The sequence below is a fragment of the Cebus imitator genome, unplaced genomic scaffold, assembly GCF_001604975.1.
Source record: "Cebus imitator isolate Cc_AM_T3 unplaced genomic scaffold, Cebus_imitator-1.0 Scaffold126, whole genome shotgun sequence".
Taxonomy (NCBI): Eukaryota; Metazoa; Chordata; class Mammalia; order Primates; family Cebidae; genus Cebus; species Cebus imitator.
Genome location: NW_016107441.1, coordinates 4,188,585 through 4,199,781, shown reverse-complemented (window position 1 = coordinate 4,199,781; position 11,197 = coordinate 4,188,585).

Here is an 11,197-nt window from a genome sequence, read left to right as displayed (position 1 = left end):
ATGTAGGTGATGGGGAGGAAGGCAGCAAATCACACTGCCACGTGTGTACCTATGCAACAATCTTGCATGTTCTTCACATGTACCCCAAAACCTAAAATGCAATAAAATAAATAAATGGGGAAAAAAAAGAAAGAAAAAAAAAACACAGCTCTGTGACATTCTTGCCAAAATGCATACCCTAGGTCTAACCAGGAGGAAACAGGACAAGACCAAATAGAGGAAGATTCTATAAAATTACTGGTCTATAATCTTCACCCATGCCTGGGCCATGAAAGCCAGCAAAAGGCTGAGGAACAATGCCAGGTTGGAAGAAACTAGAGAAAAGGACAACTGGCTGCAATGCTGATGAAACGTTGGATAGGATCCTTTGCCTTTGGACTGTTACTGGAACTATTAGCCAAACTTTAATGGCACCGGTAGATGAAGAGAATGCCGAAGTTCTATATATTGCTCTTTCAGCTTCTGTGTGAGTTTGAAACTGTGTCAAAAGAAATCTTTTTTTTTTCTTTTTTTGAGATGGAGTCTCACTGTGTCATCCAGGCTGGTGCGCAGTGACTCAATCTCAGCTCACTGAAACCTCCGCCCCCACCCCCACCCCGCCCCTGGTTCAAGCAATTCTCCTGCCTCAGCCTCCCAGGAAGCTGGGACTACAGGGGTGTGCCACTACACCTGGCTAATTTTTGTATTTGTAGTAGAAACAGGGTTTCGCCATGTTGGCCAAGCTGATCTTGAACTCCTGACCTCAACTGATCCACCCACCTTGGCCTCCCAAAGTGCTGGGATTACAGGCATGAGCAACTGCACTTGGCCTCAAAATAAATCATTTTACTTCAAATGAGCTCTTCCAATTTCCTTGAAACAGGCAACCTTTCTATTTTTCTCTTTGATAGTGGTATGACTGTGGGAAATAGCTGTTTTTCCATTATTATAAGAAAAGTTGCATAAGTACAATAAAGAATGGCACCTGACACATTATCTCAGTATTTGGGGCACCAGGTGCTAGTGTGGGGTGGGGAATGGGTGCTACTACTTTTCTCTATAAATCTGTTAGTAGTATCTGATTTTGTTAACTATGTGTATTAGTCCGTTTTCACACTGCTGATAAAGACGTACCCAAGACTGGGAAGAAAACGAGGTTTAATTGGACTTACAGTTCCACATGGCTGGGGAGGCCTCAGAATCATAGTGGGAGGTGAAAGAAATTTACATGGCAGCAGCAAGAGAAAAATGAGGAAGATGCAAAAGCCTGATAAGACCATCAGATCACGTGAGACTTATTCACTACCACGAGAACAGTATGGGGGAAACCACCCCCATGATTCAAATTATCTCCCACTGGATCCCTCCCACAACACGTGGGAATTATGGGAGTACAATTCAAGATGAGATTTGGGTGGGGACACAGAGCCAAACCATATCCCTATGCACAAGTATTACTTTGGTAAAAGTTAAATTTCATTAATTTTCCAAATAAGCAGAGGTTAGGTATTCAGGCTTCCATGTGAAAAGATGCTCAACATCGCTAATCACTAGGGAAATGCACTAGTGTTTACAGTGAAATACCACTTGGAAATCACAGTGAAATACCACTTCACACCCATTAGGATGGCTAGTATAAAAATATAACTAAATACAGGCCAAGTGCGGTGGCGCACACCTGTAATCCCAACACTTTGGGAGGCCAAGGCAGATGGATCACAAGGTCAAGAGATCGAGACCAACCTATCCAACATGGTGAAACCCCGTGGCTACTAAAAATACAAAAATTAGTTGGGCTGGTGGTGTGCACCTGTAATCCCAGCTACTCAGGAGGCTGAGGCAGGAGAATCACTTGAACTCAGGAGGCAGCGGTTGCAGTGAGCCGAGATCACACCATTGCACTCCAGCCTGGGCAACAGAGAGACACTCTGTCTCAAAAAATAATAATAATAAAATAAAACAAACACATACATATGCATATATATTATATATATATATATACACACACACACACAAAGCATTGTCAAGATTGTGGAGGAATTGGAACCCTGGTACATTGCTATCGGGAATATTAAATGGTACAGCCACCATGAAAACAGCATAGAGTTTCCTCAAAAAAATTAAACACAGAATTATCACGTAACTCAGCAATTCCACTTCTGAGTAAATACTAAAAAGAAGTGAAAGCAGTGACTCAAAGAAGTATTTGCACACCCATGTTCATAGCAACAATATTCACAACAACCAAAAGGTAGAAGCAACCCAGGTGTCCATCAGCAGATGAATGGATAATGTGGAATATAAATGCAATGGAGTATTTTTCAACTTTAAAAAAGAAATTCTGGGCCGGTTGCAGTAACTCACACCTGTAATCCCAGCACTTTGGGAGGCTGGGGCAGGCAGATCACTTGAGGTCAAGAGTTAGAAACCTGCCTGGCCAACATGGTGAAACCCCATCTCTGCTAATACAAAAATTAGCCAGGCATGCTGGTGGACACCTGTAATCTCAGCTATTCACAAGGCTGAGGCAGGAGAATCACTTGAACCAGGGAGGAGGAGGTTGCAGTGAGCCAAGATCATGCCACTGCACTCCAGCCTGGGTGACAGAGGGAGATCTGCCTCAAAAAAAAAAAGAAAGAAGGAAGGAAATTCTGACACATGCCACAATATGGATGAATCTTGAAGACATCCCGCCAAATGAAATAAGCCAGTCACAAAAGGACAAATATTGTACATTTCCATTTATAACAGGCACCTACAGTAGTCAAATACACAGAGAGAAGTAGAGTGGTGGTGGGCAGGGGTTCTTGGGAGGGGATATGAGGAGTTATTGTTTAATGGATGCAGAGTTTCAGATGGGGAAGATTTAAAATTTCTAGAGTGGATGGTGGTGATGGCTGCACAACAATGTAAATGGACATACTGCCACAGACTCTTTTTGAGAAAGAATTCAGACTTTGGAGTCAAACCTGGGTTTAAATACTGGCTCTGCTGCTTACTAGCTGTGTGATCTTAGACAAATTATTTAATTTCTTTGAACATCAGGTTTCTCATGTGTTAAATGTAAACAATACTCAAGTGTTCAAGCCAACAAGAAAGGATTGTTATGAGGAGGAAGAGCATACATTTAGCAGAGTGCCGGGCACATAGTAGGCATTTGGTAATATTAGCAAGACTGTAAATGCCCAGAGACATGAAATAACAAGCCATAGGTATACAGAGCTCATTCAGTATAGTTGAAGTATGTAGTAATGAGCATTGATGCTAGAATGAAAAGCAGGGCTTTGTAAGACAAGAAGTTTAAACTTTATCCTGACACCTGTGGAAGGCCACTGAAGGGTTGTAACAGCACAGTAAAATATTAGAGAAGAGGGCAGCAAGGGGAGTAAAAATCAAGCTAAGGTTTTAGGAATATGGACACCTGTACATTTCACTTAGTCATGGGCTTGCGAATCCTCTCCATTAACACAATCAACACTGTTAGCTTGTGGGAAAATAAGTCATTAAGGGAAAAGCCACATTTAACGCTCTCACTTTGCACTATCTAATCAGAGCAGGGAATTTGGATATAAAGAATTAACTAGGCTGGCTGCGGTGGCTCATGCCTGTAATCCCAGCATTTTGGGATGCTGAGGTGGGTGAATCACCTGAGGTCAGGAATATGAGACCAGCCCAGCTAACATAGTGAAACCTCCTCTCTACTAAAAAATACAAAATTATCCAGTGTGGTGGCGCACTTCTGTAGTCCCAGTTACTTGGGAGGCTGAGGCAAGAGAATGAACCCGAAAGGCAGAGGTTGCAGTGAGCCAAGATCACCCCACTGCACTCCAGCCTGGGTGACAGAGCAAGGCTTTGTTTCAAAAAAGAAAGAAGTAACTAGTCACAGAGCAAAGTAATAAAGCCAGGTGAGGCTTAAGTATAAAGTCCAAAAGGCTGCTCTTTCCTCTACCACTTTAAATCCCTGGGTGGAGGGTATAAGGTCTTCTCTTGCTTCTGTGACTTTACCAAGACTTCCTATTATGTTCTATGCCAAGCCTTCTTCAGACTCTTAATATCCGTGATGAGCAGGGCTGAGTCAGAAGACAGTTCTGCTCAGGTTACAACCTGCACATCCAAGGATGGCCTGTGTCACAATTTCACCATATTTCAACAGGCTAGTGTGGTCATATTTTCACCACCATCCACTTAACGCCACTTAATCCAGTGTTTTCTCTTGGTTTTTCTCTCCACCTATAAAACTTAAGTTTTATGTGAAAACTCAAGGTAACAATAGTAGCCAAGATCACATATTTCTCCTGAGTTAGCTGCATTCTTCCATTCCTGGTTCTGCTCACGGTACTCAAAGTGATATTTAATTTTACTATTTTTTAATTTTACTATTTTTTCGAATTACCTAGGTAACATATATTTCACTTAGAAAACATCAAAAATACAGAAAAACACACAAAGTAAAACTAAAGTTTGCCTATAACCTTATCATCCAGATATATCTCTTAATACTCTTAACATGTTAATCTTTTTCTCTACGGCTTCTGACTTGGCTTTATAAAAAGCTTTCTTCATCCCAAGTCAGATAGATTTCATCCATATGTGTTCATTTTTATTAAACATCTCATATTTGCAACTTAAGTTCTTTTACTGGCCTTGATTTTAAAAGTTCAGAGTCTGTTAACTTATGCTAAATCATGTGGCTGCCTTTGTTGGTAGAGCATTGGACAGGGAATGGAAAATTGAACTGGGAAATGGGAGTAGTTGATCTTCACCAATAGACCCAGCCTCTCTGTGCCTAAATTCCTGTGTGTGTAAAATGCAGAAAATTGCCTTTGGACCCCAAATTTGCCTTTTTTCCCCTACTTTAAAATATGGCATATACACAGAATGCTGCACAGTGTCATGAACAATAATAAAACAAATGCCCACTAACCGACACATGGATTTTGACAACTTTTAACAATTTTCCTGATTTCTTCTAATCCACTTAAAAAGTGGTGGCCCCTCTTGTTGTGCTCTGACAGAGTTAAGACAGTTTGCTTAGCCCATCTCTCCTTGGAGGAACTTGTCTCTCTTTTGAATTAGCTTACTTGGTTGCCTCAGAAGCTATTCTTTCTCACGGGTTCAACAAAAGTAATGATTTTGTCATTTACCTGTCATTTTCATTGTTAGGGTGAGAACAATGAGCTTCACAGCTATATCTTCATCAGAAGTGCTAGTATATTTCAATTCCACATTTAACCTATATCAAATCTATATACTTGAGCCTGTCTGGGAGGCTATATAAGAATCATGCTGCTTTAATAATAAACCTTTCTTTGTAGCAGTGTAAGTCACTCCTCAATCTTCCAAAATTTCTTCATCCCTTTATTAAGCTTCCAGATGACTTTAGAATTATATTGTCTAGTTAAAAAAATATATGCTTTTGACATAGAATTGAAGTGGTTGAATTCTTAAGTTATGCCATTCAAGAATGGGTATGCCCTACCATTTATTCAAGTCTTCTTTTAAATCCCTCAGTAAAGTTTTATAGTTTATTTCTATGGGTCCTGCCTACTTATGTAAGTTTATTCCTAGGTATTTTACATTTTAGTTTCTATTTTTAATGCTTTTTAAAAATTATCTTTTCTGATGATTTGTTGAGTTTCAAAGATAAGCATTAGCTGGGCACAGTGGCATGTGCCTGTGGTCCCAGCTACTTGGGAGGCTGAGGTGGGAGGGTTTGAGCCCAGGATTTTGAGCCTGGGCAACAGAAACAGTGAGAACCCTGTCTCTTAAAAAAAAAAAAATATGTATTGATTTTTGCATATTGATTTTGTAACCAACTGCTTTATTGAATTCTACTTACTTCTAATATTTTTTCTGTTGACTTTATTGAGTTGCTAGATAGGCAATTATATGTAAGTAATAATTTGTCTCCTCCTTTCCAAAGATTTTTCTCTTATTTCATTTGTTTTACTGCTTTGGCTAAACTTTCAGAAAATATTAAATGATCATGGAAGGTCAGCATACTTGTCTTGTACCTGAATTTAGCGGGAAACACCAGAGCTTCACTTTAAGTATGGTGATACCTGTGGCAGAAACAATAAATCAGCTTATTCAACAATTCCCGTCTCTTGCATCTGAGAAAGAGAAAAGAGCAGCCCTTGACATTCAGAAGCTGGCCAGGCCCTCACAGCTAGGCCATGCTGCCCTCTGTTGGACATAAGCCGTGTCACCATGTCACAGAATATCAAAGCCAGACAAGCTTACTCTGGGATCAAGCTTCAGCGAGACAAGGCGAGTTCACACCACCATTTTGCCTGAGCTCAGACAAAAATAAGTTCACTGTGCCCCTCACAAAATAGCAAACATTCCTCTCTCCTGGCCAAAATGAGTAACCGTTAATTCTTTACCACTTACCCTCTTTTTCTTTCACTCTCGTTTGCCCTATTTATAAAACTTGAGATCATCATAGAATTGCACCTCCTGACAGCATCCAATCTAGAAAAAAAATCTGTTTCCTTAGCCCCCCCGCAAATCACTCAATGCCCAAATCCTATAATAGGTTCTAACACCTCTTATTAAGACACCCCACAGCTCGGTAAGCCCCATGGTGTATGTTTTCCCTCGCTGCAACAAGTAATAAACCCAACTTGTTCAACTAGAGTTGCATTTGTGGCGGTCTCTGACTGGAGGACACTGGCATGCTTTAGAAACCAGAAAACTAAAAAGTACATTTCTGTACTTACAACTAAGGTTCATTCAGATGATATATGCCAGTCATTTATGACCACACTGACTCAGAGATGGAAGAGAATGTGAGGAGGTGGTCACAGAGTAGATTACAGATTCTGTTATACCCAGACAGTACATAGGCATCTGGCCCTTTAGGAGCAGCTAAGGTGGAATCCTGGTATCAAGTCCAGTGTCATGAGTAGTCTTTCCACTAGAATAGTTCTATTGTGAGGAAGTATGGTTTTCTTCTATGTCATCTGATTGCATTATTCTTGGCTACATAGCTTTAAAATCTAGTTCTCAGGCCCACTTAAGAGATTCTTTGAGTTATCCAATATAATAATTTGTTTTGTTTACATTAGTCTTATAAGATGCTAAAATGGGATGCTTGCTGCTTTACCGTGGTGTCTTCGACTGAGTTACCACTACAATAGGTATCAGGATGCCAAAATGATTATGAGAGCATCGCTTCCAACCCCCAGATCTTATTCATCTTTCAGCCAATTCTAACCCACAACCCCACAGAGAAGGGGATTCTGAGAAATGTACTTCCAGGTTGGCTATGACAGAGCACATTTCTACAAAGGATTCTTTTTTTTTTTTTTTAACTACATAGGATTCTTAATCTTCTTTGTATGCCCTTTTCCCACACCTAATTGTTTCATTTGTATTTGATTGAATTCATAGGTCATGTCTACCTTAATGATCCTTTTTCCCCCAAAGAACCAAGAGTTAGGAGTGTTCAATTATCAAGTAGCTTGAATTATAAACTTTTTTTAAAAAGGAACAAATTTCTAGTTTTAAGGCAGTATGATTTTAAAAAGTTATCTATACAGCTCCTATTTTGAAGAATCTATTAAGTTTCCTATATGATAACTCAAGAATCAATTTCATAAATTTTTACAGCCATTTAAAAAGGATAGGTATTTTCCATAGGGTGCAAAGTTTGAAATATTTATCACAGCCATTACTGTGTAACAAACTACCCCAAATCTCAATGGCTTAAATAATAAGCAGTTATTATTGTTCATGATTCTATAAGTCAGTTTATAGTGGGTTTTCTCATCTCAACTGGGCTCATTCATGCTTCGATAGTCAGTTTTTCATGGGGTAAGCTCTGTTGCAGGCTGGGCTCACTCACGTTTATGAGTTGGCTGGCTGTCAGTGCAGGACTAATTACTCTCTTTCCTGTAGTCTCTTGTCCTCCAGCAGGTAGCCTGGGCTTGTTTACACAGCAAAAGTAAAGGTCCAGGAAAAAAAGAGGAAGCAAATAAGGCCTCTGAGGCCTAGACTGAAAACTGGAAAACTTCTACTTTCTCTTGGCCAAATAAGTCACAAACCAGCCACACTCAAAGACTCCACCTCTTAATAAAAGGAGATACAAAGTCACATTGCAAAGAGTAAAGAACTGTGACCATTTAGATAAACAGACAAACAGATAAATCATTTAAATCAGTGTTTATTATATTGGGGTCCACTGCGGACACATGGAATTTACAAATGATCTTCAGAAGACTTGTACATTTTCTCAAAAAAAAAAAAAAAAAAACCAATATTTCCTTGTTTTCATTCAAAGTATTTGTAATAGACCGGGTGCAGTGGCTCACACCTATAATCCCAGCACTTTGGAAGGCCAAGGTGGGAGGATCACTTGAGCCCAGAAATTTGAGACCACCCAGAGCAACATGACAAAAGCCAATCTCTACAAAAAATGCAAAAATTAGCCGAGCGTGGTGGAGCACGCCTATTGTCCCAGCTACTTGGGAGACTGAGGCTACAGCGAGCCATGATCATGCCACTGCACTCCAGCCTGGGCAACAGCTCAAGACCCTGTCTTAAAAATAATAGGAATAAAATAAAATCCCTTAAGTCGACATTTGATGTCATAGTTCTTTATTGATCCATATATTTGTTTTTACCCTTTCTCCTGCTTGTATCTCTTTAAGTAAATCCCAAAGAAGCAGTAACTATTTTTCAGAGCCCCTGTCCCTGAGTCCATTGACTCAGCACGATAAACACTTGCAATGACTGATGTACAGTTGTCTTTCCCATCAGAGTGAGCTCCACAAGCAGGGGTCATATTTACTTTGTTCACTGACTATATCTTCAGTACCAGGTATATAATAGTTGCCCAATAAATTACATTGAGTTGAAAAAACAAAAGCTGACCTTTTTTTTTTTTAATCTATCATGATTACTTTTTGAGAGGAGAGACAGGGTAGTGACTGAGAGGGGCAGGTAGGGGCTTCAGAATTGCTATTCATGTTCTATTTCTTGTCCTGATGGGGGTTATTTGCACATGTTCATCAGCTGATCATAAATTGTGCCATATACTGGCAATTGGTGAATACAATTGAATGTGCTACACTCCAACAAAAGTTTGAGTCTACAGTAAGTCTTTGAAAAAGAAGGAAATTCCAAGTATTCAGAGACTGCCTTTAAGAATAACAGACAATGGTTTCTGAATGTATTAGTCTGTTTTCACACCACTGTAAAGAAATACCCAAGACTGGGTAATTTATAAAGAAAAGATGTTTAATTGAGTCATAGTACCGCATGGCTGGTGAGACCTCAGGAAGCTTACAATCATGGCAGAAGGTGAAGTAGGCACATCTTACATGGCAGCAGGCAAGACACTGAGTGAAGAGGGAACTTTCAAACACTTATAAAGCCATCAGATCTCATAAGAAGTCACTCAATATCAGGAGAACACACAGAGTACACTACACCCGTGATCCAATCACTTCCCTCTGTTGTTAGCTGGGGATTACAATTTGAGATGAGATTTGGGTGGGAACACAGAGCCAAACCATATCGCTGAACACGCAAAGTGAAACTTCAAGTGGAGACCACAATGTTCATTGACGTTAGAAAGTACACTCTTAGCCATGAAAACTAGCCGGATGTACTCTGTACCATAGTCACAGTAGGAAAAATTCATTGAGATGATAATGTATATAAAGTGCTTAGAATAGTACCAGGTATAGTCAGTGACACAGATTAATTATTACTTTTCATAACATACTAGAAGCAGTTCCAAATGAAGGCTTAACCTGCAATCACAAGAAAATTTTCTTCATTAGAATCCTGTTTTTTCCTTATCTCCTTCAAAATAGCTTTTATAGCCTTCATTTGGAGCTGTTTCAAATGTAAGTGAAGCAGTACCTTCATTTACATAATTTATATTTATGATGTACATTGCACCACATGGCTTATTTTAGTCACACCCAAGGAAGTCACAACTCCAAGACTGAGAATCATGGAGCATCCCACCAAATGAGAGCACAGTGACCTGGTGTGATTCTCCAACATGCAAATCACTGGGGCATTTATTAAAAGTGCAGGTTCCATGGTCTCCCACACCAAAGCTTCTGATTTATTTAGTCTGAGAGTAGAGCCCAGGAATTTGTATTTTTAAACAAATTCTTCAAGTGATTCTGAAAAAGGTTGTCTACAGAGAACACTGAGTCTCTTGTTTCATAAATGAATGAAATGGAGGCCAGCAAGGGAAGGACCTATCTAGTCTTCTTTCTGTCTAATGAGAATGCACAGACCAGAATGAAGGTCGCCTTTTAACATTCCAGTGTTATTTCCATGACTCCATGCTACAACAGCTTAGGACCCATAATGAATCTGTCCTAAACCTTGGTTTATTCCACTAAGCCCTGATGCCTTTTATCCATGCATTAGGTTAACTGAAGAGACACGAAAATCCAACTGTGTACTCATTAGGTATGCAGAACCAGGTACTTTAGAAACCTAGTTTAAATCGTAGCTCCAGTATTTACATGCTGTGTGACTTTTGATCGTTATTTGGTGTGCTTTGGTTTCTTCCTTTGCAAAGTGGCAAAACAATACCTCCGTTCGCAGGATGTTGTGAAGAATTATGTAAAATACTAGCACAGAGCTTGCAAATAACAAGTTCCCAGTAAACCAGTAATTATTATTAATGCCATCTTAAAACATGGCACTAAAACTACATTCTTCATTCTCCTAGAGCCATATTCTCAAAATGTAGTCCCCTACAACAGAATTACCCAGAAATGTTTGTTTATAACATAGATTTCTGAAACCAGCCTCTCATAAGAAAGACCTAGTGATTGAATCATTGGGATGAGGACCAGAAGTCTGCATTAACAAGCAAGCATCCTCAATTCCTCTTTTGCATACAAAAGTTTGGCAAACACTGGACTAGGGCTGTGGACAAAGAGTGCTTTTTTTTTTTTTTTTTGAGATGGAGATTCACTCTTGTTACCCAGGCTGGAGTGCAATGGCGCGATCTCGGCTCACCGCAACCTCCGCCTCCTGGGTTCAGGCAATTCTCCTGCCTCAGCCTCCTGAGTAGCTGGGACTACAGGCGAGCACCACCATGCCCAGCTAATTTTTTGTATTTTTAGTAGAGACGGGGTTTCACCATGTTGACCAGGATGGTCTCGATCTCTTGACCTCGTGATCCACCCGCCTCGGCCTCCCAAACTGCTGGGATTACAGGCGTGAGCCACCACGCCCG